General features: G+C 59.3%; 2 non-coding genes across 2 annotated transcripts; both read right to left on the bottom strand.

Moving 5' to 3' along the window:
- Positions 1-50: 50 nt before the first annotated feature.
- Positions 51-169, bottom strand: LOC131866656 (5S ribosomal RNA). The gene has a single exon (XR_009365257.1). It is a non-coding gene; the product is annotated as a 5S ribosomal RNA (ribosomal RNA).
- Positions 170-6084: 5915 nt separating this feature from the next.
- LOC131866655 (5S ribosomal RNA) lies at positions 6085-6203 on the bottom strand. Its single transcript, XR_009365256.1, has one exon. It is a non-coding gene; the product is annotated as a 5S ribosomal RNA (ribosomal RNA).
- Between the last annotated feature and the right edge of the window lie 7034 nt (positions 6204-13237).

Genomic DNA, 13237 nt, shown 5'->3' with positions numbered 1-13237 from the left:
GCAAAAGGTTTATTCAAATAGCATTGCGACGCCCGGCGAAAAACTAAAAAAGGGTGCAACACCGGGACTTCCCGGGAGGTCACCCATCCCAGTACTACTCCGGCCCAAGCGCGCTTAACTGCGGAGTTCTGATGGGATCCGGTGCACTAACGCTGGTATGATCGCACCCGTTATGAGCTTGTCGCAGTGTGTACTTAGCAAACCGCGACCCACGTGCGAATCCACCCCGGCCACCCACCCCCGTCGAGGTGCACACCCTCCCTCGCGAAGTGCGCCCCGTTCGCCAAGTGTGAGCCCTGCCCGGGTGCGCGCACCTTGCTAGGGCGTCGGGTGTGCACCCGGCCCGGCCTACGTGCGTGCACCTGGACGGGGCGTCGTGTGCGTGCAGTGTCCCGTCTGCAACGCGGTGCCCACACACCACCTCGGGCGCAACGACCTGCGCTCACATGTGGGCCGAGTGCACCTTGGTGCATGTTCGGGGCGCCTCGGGTGCACGCTCGATCTTGCCCCGGTGCACCAAGGCGCTCGGTTTGCCCCGGGTGCGCACTTGGTGCAAGGTGGGCACCCAAAATAGGGATCAAGCACCAAAACACAAGTTTCGGGATGCAAAATGGGACCCAAGGACCACAAATGCGTTCCAAGACCCATGATGGGTCCACGAGAACAAAAATGTGTTCCGAGACTTAATAAACAAATATTGGGTTTTAGGAGAAGAAACATGCTCTGATGCCCAAAACGAGAATCGACCCCGAAAAGGCCACAGGCCAAAAGTGGGATGCGAGACAAAAAAAAATGGGACCCGAGGACCAAAATTGGGTTCCCAGGTCGAAGACAGGGCAACCGGACAAGAAACGACCTCTAAGGCTCGAAATGAGTCCCGACGACTAAAACTTGACAAGAAGCACCCATCAGGCACCCAACTCGACACCCATGGGATGCCGACCCACCCGGGCTTCCACCTAGCACACCTTGGCACCCACCCACCCTCGCACCCAACCTCGCACCCAACTTAGCACCTTTGAACCCACATTGGCACTCACCCTGACCCTGGCACCTTGGAACCCACATTGGCACTCACCTTGACCCTGGCACCCACCTTTGCACTCACCTTGGGACCCACCCTGGCTCCCACCTCGGCACCCACCCAGACACCCACCTTGGTTCCTTGGCACCCACCTTGGATCCTTGGCACCCACCCCGACACCCACCTTGGCACGCAACTTGGCTACTTGCCACCCACCTTGGCTCCTTGACGCCCACCCCGACAACCACCCCGTGACCTACCCTGGCTAGGGTTGGTGCACACCCACCCTGGTGCCCACCTTGGCACCCACCCCATGACCCACCTTGGCACGCACCTTAGTACCCACCCCGTTACCCACCCTAGGACCCACCCCGTGACCCACCTTGGCCAGGGTGGGTGCCTTGGTGCGCACAACTTGCCTGGGCTGCACACCAGGGCGGGCTCAAGATGGCACCCGCGTTCCGTTTTTTTCACTATCTTTCAAAACGGAAATTTTAAAATCTCGTTTTTTTTTTTTTTTTGCCTTTTCTGGAAATTAGTGAAGGCAGCGCATCAAAGGTGCGCAATGCTGGTGCGAACCCGGGAGCGCTCCGATGTGTGCTCCAAGGTGCGGCGTGCACGAAGTCCGAGCCCGGCTTGCCCCGGGTGCGCACCTCGCGTGCACCTTCGCCGGGGTGAGCACCTTGGCTGGGTTGCGCGCCCTGGTGCGCACCAAGGAGCGCTCTGAAGTGTGCTCCAAGGTGCGGCGTGCACGAAGTCGGAGCTCGGTTTGCCCCGGGTGTGCACCTCGGGTGCGCACCTCGCGTGCACCTTCGCTGCGGTGGGCACCTTGGCTGGGTTGCGCGCCTTGGTGGGCACCATGCAGTGCACGAAGTCGGAGCCCGGTTTGCCCCGGGCGCGCACCTCCGCCAGGGTGGGCACCTTGGTGCGCACAACTTGCCTGGGCTGCGCACCAGGAAGGGCTCAAGATGGCACCCGCGTTCCGTTTTTTTCACTATCTTTCAGAACGGAAATTTTAAAATATCGTTTTTTTTTGCCTTTTCTGGAAATTAGTGAAGGCAGCGCATCAAAGGTGCGCAACGCTGGTGCGAACCTGGGAGCGCTCCGATGTGTGCTCCAAGGTGCGGCGTGCACGAAGTCGGAGCCCGGTTTGCCCCGGGTGCGCCCTGGTGGGCACCATGGTGCGCACCAAGGAGCGCTCCGAAGTGTGCTCCAAGGTGCGGCCTGCACGAAGTCGGAGCCCGGTTTGCCCCGGGTGTGCACCGCGGGTGGGCACCTTGGTGCGCATGCCTTGCCTGGGCTGCGCACCAGGGCGGGCTCAAGATGGCACCCGCGTTCCGTTTTTTTCACTATCTTTCAAAACGGAAATTTTAAAATCTCATTTTTTTTTGCCTTTTCTGGAAATTAGTGAAGGCAGCGCATCAAAGGTGCGCACCTCGCTGCCCACCACGGTGCGCAACGCCGGTGGGCACCCGGGAGTGCTTCGAAGTGTGCTCCAAGGTGCTGCGTGCACGTTGTCGGAGCCCGGTTTGCCCCGGGTGCGCACCTCGCGTGCACCTTCGTCGGGGTGGGCACCTTGGCTGGGTTTGCCCCGGCTGCGCTCCGAAGCGGGGTTATTGGAGCGCCGCCTCTTTTTTTGTCGGAGCGTTTGGTGGGGTTTCTCGCATTGGCTCTTCCCAGGCCCGGTTGCCACCCTGGCGCGCACGAAGTCGGAAGTAGGGTTAATTGCCCGGGTGCGCACCTTTGCCAGGGTGGGCACCTTACCTGGGCTGTGCACCCGGGCGGGCTCAAGATGGCACCCGCGTTCCGTTTTTTTCACTATCTTTCAAAACGGAAATTTTAAAATCTCCTCTTTTTTTTGCCTTTTCTGGAAATTAGTGAAGGCAGCGCATCAAAGGTGCGCACCTCGCTGCCCACCTTGGTGTGCTCTGAGGTGCGCACCCGGGAGCGCTACGAAGTGTGCTCCAAGGTGCGGCGTGCACGTTGTCGGAGCCCGGTTTGCCCCGGGTGCGCACCTCGCCTGCACCTTGGCCGGGGTGGGCACCCTGGCTGGGTTTGCCCAGGGTGCGCTCCGAAGCGGGGTTACTGGAGCGCCCCCTCTTTTTTTGTCAGAGCGTTTGGTGGGGTTTCTCGCATTGGCTCTTCCCAGGCCCGGTTGTTGGGTGCGCTCCCACCCTGGCGCGCGCGAAGTTGGAAGTTGGGTTAATTGCCCGGGCGCGCACCTTCGCCAGGGTGGGCACCTTGGTGCGCACACCTTGGCTGGGCTGCGCACCAGGGCGGGCTCAAGATGGCACCAGCATTCCCTTTTTCTCACTATCTTTCAAAACGGAAATTTTAAAATCTCGTTTTCTTTTGCCTTTTATGGAAATTAGTGAAGGCATCGCATCAAAGGTGCGCACCTCGCTGCCCACCTTGGTGTGCTCCGAGGTGCCCACCACGGTGCGCTCCGAGGTGCCCACCACGGTGCGCAACGCCGGTGCGAACCCGGGAGCGCCCCGATGTGTGCTCCAAGGTGCGGCGTGCACGAAGCCGGACCCCGGTTTGCCCCGGGTGCGCACCTCGCGTGCACCTTGGTGCGCACACCTTGGCTGGGTTGCGCGGCCTGGTGGGCACCATGGTGCGCACCAAGGAGCGCTCCGAAGTGTGCTCCAAGGTGCGGCGTGCACGAAGTCCTAGCCCGGTTTGCCCCGGGTGCGCACCTTCGCCGCGGTGGGCACCATGGCGTGCACGAAGTCGGAGCCCGGTTTGCCCCGGGTGCGCACCTCGCGTGCACCTTCGCCGGGGTGGGCACCTCGGCTGGGTTGCGCGCCCTGGTGCGCACCAAGGAGCGCTCCGAAGTGTGCTCCAAGGTGCGGCGTGCACGAAGTCGGAGCCCGGTTTGCCCCGGGTGCGCACCTTCGCCGCGGTGGGCACCCTGGTGCGCACCATGGCGTGCACGAAGTCGGAGCCCGGTTTGCCCCGGGTGCGCACCTCGCGTGCACCTTCGGCGGGGTTGCGCGCCCTGGTGCGCACCAAGGAGCGCTCCGAAGTGTGCTCCAAGGTGCGGCGTGCACGAAGTCGGAGCCCGGTTTGCCCCGGGTGCGCACCTCGCGTGCACCTTCGGCGGGGTTGCGCGCCCTGGTGGGCACCATGGTGCGCACCAAGGAGCGCTCCGAAGTGTGCTCCAAGGTGCGGCGTGCACGAAGTCGGAGCCCGGTTTGCCCCGGGTGCGCACCTCGCGTGCACCTTCGCCGCGGTGGGCACCATGGCGTGCACGAAGTCGGAGCCCGGTTTGCCCCGGGTGCGCACCTCGCGTGCACCTTCGCCGGGGTGGGCACCTCGGCTGGGTTGCGTGCCCTGGTGCGCACCAAGGAGCGCTCCGAAGTGTGCTCCAAGGTGCGGCGTGCACGAAGTCGGAGCCCGGTTTGCCCCGGGTGCGCACCTCGCGTGCACCTTCGCCGCGGTGGGCACCATGGCGTGCACGAAGTCGGAGCCCGGTTTGCCTCGGGTGCGCACCCCGCGTGCACCTTCGCCGGGGTGGGCACCTCGGCTGGGTTGCGCGCCCTGGTGCGCACCAAGGAGCGCTCCGAAGTGTGCTCCAAGGTGCGGCGTGCACGAAGTCGGAGCCCGGTTTGCCCCGGGTGCGCACCTCGCGTGCACCTTCGCCGCGGTGGGCACCTTGGCTGGGTTGGGCACCATTGAGCGCTCCGAAGTGTGCTCCAAGGTGCGCACCATGGCCCTCCAAGGTGCGCAGCATGGCGTGCACGAAGTCGGAGCCCGGTTTGCCCCGGGTGCGCACCTCGCGTGCACCTTCGCCAGGGTGGGCACCTCGGTGCGCACACCTTCTCAATGTTTTCTTGCCTTTTCTGGAAATTGGTGAAGGCAGCGCATCAAAGGTGCGCACCTCGGTGTGCTCCGAGGTGCGAACCCGAGAGCGCTCCGAGGTGCCCACGAAGTCGAAAGTCGGGTTAATTGCATTGTTTTCCCCGGGTGCGCTCCGAGGTGCGCAACATCGGTGCGCACCAAGGAGGGCTCCGAAGTGTGCTCCAAGGTGCGCACGATTCGGAGCTCGGTTTGCCCGGGGTGCGCACACCTTGGCTGGGTTGCGCACCCTTTGTGCGCTCCAAGGTGCGCACGAAGTCGGAGCTCGGTTTGCCCCGGGTGCGCACCTTCGCCAGGGTGCGCACCTTGATGCGCACGCCTTGGCTGGGCTGCGCACCTTGGTGGGCGCCATGGTGCGCACCTTTCGTGCGCTCCAAGGTGCGCACGAAGTCGGAGCTCGGTTTGCCCCGGGTGCGCACCTTGGTGGGCGCCATGGTGCACTCCGAGGTGCCCAAGATTGGTGCGCAACAAGGAGCGCTCCGAAGTGCGCTCCAAGGTGCGCAGGTGCGCGCGAAGTCGAAAGTTGGGTTAATTGTCCGGTTTGCCTCGGGTGCGCACCTTGCGTGCACCTTCGCCAGGGTGGGCGCCTTGGTGCGCACACCTTGGCTGGGCTGCGCACCCGGGCGCGCACACCTTGGCACCCGCGTTTCCTTCATTTTAAATTTTTTTTTTTTACAATCTCTCAAGTGGGAAATTCTATAATCTCAACTTTTTTTGCCTTTTCAGGAAACTTTTGAATGGAGCGCATCATTGGTGCGCTCCGAAGTGTGCTCCAAGGTGCGCACCTCTGGTGTGCTCCAAAGCTCTCTCCAGCTGCGTGCACCTGCCCCGGCCGCGCACCCGGCCCCGCCCAGCTTCGCTCACCTGTCCCGGGCGTCTGGTGCGGAACCTTAGAGTAAGAAACATCACCGTGCACCTTGGCCAACGTGCGCGACTCGACCGAGCGCGCACTGGCCGAGGTGCACACCGATTTCACCTGGGTGCGCGCGCAGCACCTCGGGCGCACCGGGGTGCGCGCACAACGCCCGGGTTGCACCGTGGCCTGTGTGCTCGGGGCGCCTCGGGTGCGCGCTCGGTGTCGCCCCCGCGCGCGCGGTAGTGCGGGCAGCGCACCCCGGCCCGGCCCGGCCCCGACGAGAACGCAAACGGGCAAAAGGTTTATTCAAATAGCATTGCGACGCCCGGCGAAAAACTAAGAAAGGGTGCAACACCGGGACTTCCCGGGAGGTCACCCATCCCAGTACTACTCCGGCCCAAGCGCGCTTAACTGCGGAGTTCTGATGGGATCCGGTGCACTAACGCTGGTATGATCGCACCCGTTATGAGCTTGTCGCAGTGTGTACTTAGCAAACCGCGACCCACGTGCGAATCCACCCCGGCCACCCACCCCCGTCGAGGTGCACACCCTCCCTCGCGAAGTGCGCCCCGTTCGCCAAGTGTGAGCCCTGCCCGGGTGCGCGCACCTTGCTAGGGCGTCGGGTGTGCACCCGGCCCGGCCTACGTGCGTGCACCTGGACGGGGCGTCGTGTGCGTGCAGTGTCCCGTCTGCAACGCGGTGCCCACACACCACCTCGGGCGCAACGACCTGCGCTCACATGTGGGCCGAGTGCACCTTGGTGCATGTTCGGGGCGCCTCGGGTGCACGCTCGATCTTGCCCCGGTGCACCAAGGCGCTCGGTTTGCCCCGGGTGCGCACTTGGTGCAAGGTGGGCACCCAAAATAGGGATCAAGCACCAAAACACAAGTTTCGGGATGCAAAATGGGACCCAAGGACCACAAATGCGTTCCAAGACCCATGATGGGTCCACGAGAACAAAAATGTGTTCCGAGACTTAATAAACAAATATTGGGTTTTAGGAGAAGAAACATGCTCTGATGCCCAAAACGAGAATCGACCCCGAAAAGGCCACAGGCCAAAAGTGGGATGCGAGACAAAAAAAAATGGGACCCGAGGACCAAAATTGGGTTCCCAGGTCGAAGACAGGGCAACCGGACAAGAAACGACCTCTAAGGCTCGAAATGAGTCCCGACGACTAAAACTTGACAAGAAGCACCCATCAGGCACCCAACTCGACACCCATGGGATGCCGACCCACCCGGGCTTCCACCTAGCACACCTTGGCACCCACCCACCCTCGCACCCAACCTCGCACCCAACTTAGCACCTTTGAACCCACATTGGCACTCACCCTGACCCTGGCACCTTGGAACCCACATTGGCACTCACCTTGACCCTGGCACCCACCTTTGCACTCACCTTGGGACCCACCCTGGCTCCCACCTCGGCACCCACCCAGACACCCACCTTGGTTCCTTGGCACCCACCTTGGATCCTTGGCACCCACCCCGACACCCACCTTGGCACGCAACTTGGCTACTTGCCACCCACCTTGGCTCCTTGACGCCCACCCCGACAACCACCCCGTGACCTACCCTGGCTAGGGTTGGTGCACACCCACCCTGGTGCCCACCTTGGCACCCACCCCATGACCCACCTTGGCACGCACCTTAGTACCCACCCTGTTACCCACCCTAGGACCCACCCCGTGACCCACCTTGGCCAGGGTGGGTGCACCCACCCTGGTGCCCACCTTGGCACCCACCCATCCTAGCACCCAGCCTGTGACCGGGCTTGGAACCCAACCTTGCACCCGTCTTGGCCAGTGTGGGTGCGCACCCATCCTGGCACCCACGTTGTGACACACCCTTTAACCCACGCACCCTAGCAGCCACGTTGGCACCCACCTTGGAACACAACCTAGCAACTTGGCACCCACCCCGTGACCCACCTTGGCATCCACCATAGCAGTCGCCCACTTGGCACCCACCTTGGAACCCAAGTTGGCACCCACCTCGGCACCCACCTTGACACTTGTGGACCCACCTTGCCACTCACCCTAGCATCGACCCATCCTAGCACCCACCCTGGCACCTTTGCACCCTAGCACTCACCCATCCTAGCACCTAACCTGTGACCCACCTTGACACTCACCCTCGCACCCACCTTGGAACCCAACCTAGCACCCACCCACCCTGACACCAACCCTAGCACCTACCCACCCTTGCACCCACCCTGTGACCCATCTTGGCACCCACCCATCCTACCACTCAACCTATCACCCACCTTCTCACCCACCTTGGCATCCACCTTAGCACCCACCCACACTGGCACCTTGGCACCCACCTCGGGCAAGGTGGGTGCACACCCACCCTGACACCCAATTTAGAACCAACCGAGCATGTTACCCACCTTGGCACCCACATTGCAGCCCACCCTAGTACCCACCCTATGACCCACATTGGCATCCACACCCTAGCACCCAGGCACCTCGACACCCGCCTTGACACGCACCCTAGCACTAAACCTGTGACCCACCTTGGAACTCACCCTAGAACCCACCCACCCTGTGAACCACCTTGGCATCCACCTTAGCACCCACCCACCTTGGCACCCACTCTAGCACTCACCCATCCTAACACCCAACTTGTTACCCACCTTGGCACCCGCCCTCGCGTCCACCTTGAAACCCACCCTAGCACCCACCCACGCAGGAGCCCACCTTGGCACCCAACCTAACACCCACGCATCCTGGCACCCAACTTGTGACCCACCTTGGAACCCACCCTAGTACCCACCTTTGAACCCACTATATCACCAACCCACCTTGGCACCCACCCTATGACCCTCTTTGGAATCCACCCTAGCACGCACCCACCCTGGCACCCACCATGGAGCGCACCCTAGCACCCACCCACCTCGGCACGCACCTCAACACCCACCTTGGTGTGCGCACTGCGCCAACCTCTCAAAGACCCTATGTGGTGCGCTCCAAAGTGTACACCTTTGGTGCGCTCCAAGGTGCGCACCTTTGGTGCACACCGAGGTGCACACCAAAGTGTGCACCGAGGTGAGCACCAAAGTGCACTCCAAGGTGCACACCAAGGCGTGCACCTTTGGTGCGGTCAATGCAAACGAATTCGGAAGTTGGGGTCGATGTCCTAATCGCTGCTGCAGACTACACGTATGAGAATCGGACAAATAGCTTTATATAGGGGAGGTGTTGCGTTTGATGGGTCGACTCCCCTGGTTGTGTGCACTGCACCAACTTCAAAGACCCTGTCTTGTTTAAGAAGTCAAAAGTTGGGGTGGATGTCCTAATCATTGCTGCAGTCTACGCATGTATGAGAATCAGACAAATAGCTTATATAGGGGAGGTGTTGCATTCGGTGGGTTGACTCCCCTGGTTGTGCGCACTGCGCCAACCTCAAAGACCCCGCATAGCAGAAGAAGTCGGAAGTCGGATTTTGGTGAGCACCAAGGCGTGCACCTTTGGTGCGGTCAACGCAGACGAATTCAGAAGTTGGGGTGGATGTCCTAATCGTTGTTGCAGGCTACACATGTATGAGAATCAGACAAATAGCTTATATAGGGGAGGTGTTGGGTTTGATGGGTCAACTCCCTTGGTTGTGCGCATTACGCCAACCTCAAAGACCTTGTTTTCGTTAAGAAGTCAAAAGTTGGGGTCAATGTCCTAATGGCTCCTGTAGGCTACACATGTATGAGAATCGGACAAATAGCTTATATAGGGGAGGTGTTGGGTTTGATGGGTCGACTCCCCTGGTTGTGCGCATTACGTCAACCTCAAAGACCTTGTTTTCGTTAAGAAGTCAAAAGTTGGGGTCGATGTCCTAATTGCTCCTGTAGACTACACATGTATGAGAATCAGACAAATAGCTTATATAGGGGAGGTGTTGGGTTTGATGGGTTGACTCCCCTAGTTGTTCGCATTACACCAACCTCAAAGACCTTGTTTTCGTTTAGAAGCCGAAAGTTGGGGTCGATGTCCTAATTGCTCCTGCAGGCTACGCATGTATGAGAATCAGACAAATAGCTTATATAGGGGAGGTGTTGGGTTTGATGGGTCGACTCCCCTGGTTGTGCGCATTGCGCCAACCTCAAAGACCCTGCATTGCGGATGAAGTCGAAAGTCAGAGTTTGGTGTGCTACAAGGTGTGGTCGAAGGTGCTCACCTAGGTGTGCACCTTTGGAGCGCAGGAAAAGTGCCCTCCAAAAGTGCGCACCTTTGGAGTGCACAAAAGTGCCCTCCAAAAGTGCGCACCTTTGGAGCGCACAAAAGTGCCCTCCAAAAAGTGCCCTCCAAAAGTGCGCACCTTTGGAGCGCACAAAAGTGCCCTCCAAAAAGTGCCCTCCAAAAGTGCGCACCTTTGGAGTGCAGAAAAGTGCCCTCCAAAAAGTGCCCTCCAAAAGTGTGCACCTTTGGAGTGCACAAAAGTGCCCTCCAAAAGTGCGCACCTTTGGAGCGCAGAAAAGTGCCCTCCAAAAAGTGCCCTCCAAAAGTGCGCACCTTTGGAGCGCAGAAAAGTGCCCTCCAAAAAGTGCCCTCCAAAAGTGCGCACCTTTGGAGCGCAGAAAAGTGCCCTCCAAAAAGTGCCCTCCAAAAGTGCGCACCTTTGGAGCGCAGAAAAGTGCCCTCCAAAAAGTGCCCTCCAAAAGTGCGCACCTTTGGAGCGCACAAAAGTGCCCTCCAAAAAGTGCCCTCCAAAAGTGCGCACCTTTGGAGCGCACAAAAGTGCCCTCCAAAAGTGCGCACCTTTGGAGCGCACAAAAGTGCCCTCCAAAAGTGCGCACTTTTGGTGCGCACCAAGGCGCTGGTTCGGTCGTTGCAGGCGAGTTCGGAAGTTGGGGTCGATGTCCTGAGCGGAGGTGCAAACTACACAGGTGTCGGAATCGGACAAATAGCTTATATAGGGGAGGTGTATGCTTCGATGGGTCGACTCCCCAGGTTGAGCGCACCGCGCCAACCTCAAAGACCCTACGGTATGGATGAAGTCGGAAGTTGGGTCCGATGACCGATTCGATTAGTAGGTATGCTCATGAGGTCGGAATTTGGGTCCGATGACCTGCCATGTGCAGGAAGGCGAATGTTGGCACTGTGCGTTGCAAGGTGCACACCAAGGTGCTGGTGCGGTCTTTTTAGTCGAGTTCGGAAGTTGGGGTCGATGTCCTGATCGGAGGTGCAAGCTACACAGGTGTGGGAATCGGACAAATAGCTTATATAGGGGAGGTGTATGCTTCGTTGGGTCGACTCCCCGGGTTGAGCGCACCGCGCCAACCTCAAAGACCCTACGGTATGGATGAAGTCGGAAGTTGGGTCCGATGACCGATTCGATATGTAGGCATACTCGCGAGGTCGGAATTTGGGTCCGATGACCTGCCATGTGCAGGAAGGCGAATGTTGGCACTGTGCGTTGCAAGGTGCGCACCAAGGCGCTGGTTCGGTCGTTGCAGGCGAGTTCGGAAGTTGGGGTCGATGTCCTGATCGGAGGTGCAAACTACACAGGTGTGGGAATCGGACAAATAGCTTATATAGGGGAGGTGTATGCTTCGTTGGGTCGACTCCCCGGGTTGAGCGCACCGCGCCAACCTCAAAGACCCTACGGTATGGATGAAGTCGGAAGTTGTGTCCGATGACCGATTCGATATGTAGGCATACTCGCGAGGTCGGAATTTGGGTCCGATGACCTGCCATGTGCAGGAAGGCGAATGTTGGGACTGTGCGTCGCAAGGTGCGCACCAAGGCGCTGGTGCCGTCGTTGCAGTCGAGTTCGGAAGTTGGGGTCGATGTCCTGGTCAGAGGTGCAAACTACACAGGTGTGGGAATCGGACAAATAGCTTATATAGGGGAGGTGTATGCTTCGATGGGTCGACTCCCCGGGTTGAGCGCACCGCGCCAACCTCAAAGACCCTACAGTATGGATGAAGTCGGAAGTTGGGTCCGATGACCGATTCGATACGTAGGCATATTGGCGAGGTCTGAATTTGTGTCCGATGACCTGCCATGCGCAGGAAGGCGGAATTTGGGTCCGATGACCGAGTTGATGGCGTGCCATGCGCAGAAAGGCGGAATTTGGGTCCGATGACCGAGTTGATGTTGATGGCCCGCCATGCACAGGAAGGCGGAATTTGGGTCCGATGACCGATTTGAAGGCGTGCCATGCGCAGAAAGGCGGAGTTTGGGTCCGATGACCGAGTTGATATTGATGGCCCGCCATGCGCAGGAAGGCGGAATTTGGGTCCGATGACCTGACATACGCATGGAGTCCGACTCGGGGGCCGATGTTCGATTCGATGACTTGCATTGTGGGTAAAGTCGGAAGTTGTGGTCTTTGACCCGATTCGATGACCAGACTTCGGCTGCTTGAGAATCGGACAAATAACTTATATAGGGGAGGTAGTGTTCTCGAGCATCCTCCCCCCGTGCCCGTTTATGTCGATTGATGCTGGTGCTCGACTGGTTGGAGCGCTCGGATGCAAAAATCTTGCACCAGGATTTATCGATTGTGATGGACACGGCAAGTCTCCTGATTGCTATGCAGGAGCTCATCGTGAATCTCTATGCGGCCTTGGTATGGACTCGACCTGCGGAATGGTTCGGCAATGGTAGTCGCTCCAACACGTCCTTGCAATGGCCACAGAGGTGATTCGACTAGAGCTCCAGTCTAGCTTTTGGGTTGCTTGGCGGACTGGTATAGCCGCGATCGAGTTCCGGCCATGAACGTTTTAGATAGCTCTTGGGCTTTCTGGGACGGAAGTCGGAAGTTTGGGCTGTTGTCCGATTTGATGACCATTCTTCGGATGTGTGAGAATCGGACAAATAACTTATATAGGGGACTGTGTTGTCTCACGCAGCCCCCTCCGTGCCCCTCTATCTCGACCGATGTTGGTGCTTGAAAGGGTTGGGATCGCTCGGATTTATAAACGTGCACCACCATTTGTCGAGTGTGAGGGACGCGGCAGGTCTCCTAAATGCTATACGGGCGCTCTCTGAGAATCTCTATCCGGCCTCGACACAGACTAGTCTTGCTGAATGGTTTGGCACTGGTAGTCGATCCAACACGTCGTTGTTGTGGCCGCCTAGGCGATTCGATTCGAGCCCCCGTCTAGCTTTTGGGTTGCTTGGCGGATTTTGCCCTATCCGCAAGTGAGCTCGGTCCCTAAACGTTCGAGAAACCCGATTGCTATGCGCCGACTCTCTTTCTTGCGAGCCTCCATCTAGCTTTTGGGTCTCTACGGAACGGAAGTCGGAATCTGGGACCGTTGTTTGATTCGACGAGGCAGACTACGGTTGTGCGAGAATCGGACAAATAACTTATATAGGGGAGGTGTTGACTGGAGCATTCTCCCCCGTGCCCCTCTAACTCGACCAATGCTGGCGCTCGAACGGTGGTAGCGCTCGGATTTTCGTTGAGCGCCAGCATTGGTCGATTTAGAGGGGCATGCGAGATTCCCGAATGCTATGCGAGGGCTCTAACGGAAATGTCTATTGGTTT

This window comes from Cryptomeria japonica, unplaced genomic scaffold (genome assembly GCF_030272615.1).
Source record: "Cryptomeria japonica unplaced genomic scaffold, Sugi_1.0 HiC_scaffold_152, whole genome shotgun sequence".
NCBI classification, from domain to species: domain Eukaryota; kingdom Viridiplantae; phylum Streptophyta; class Pinopsida; order Cupressales; family Cupressaceae; genus Cryptomeria; species Cryptomeria japonica.
This window is presented reverse-complemented; position numbering and strand designations above follow the sequence as displayed.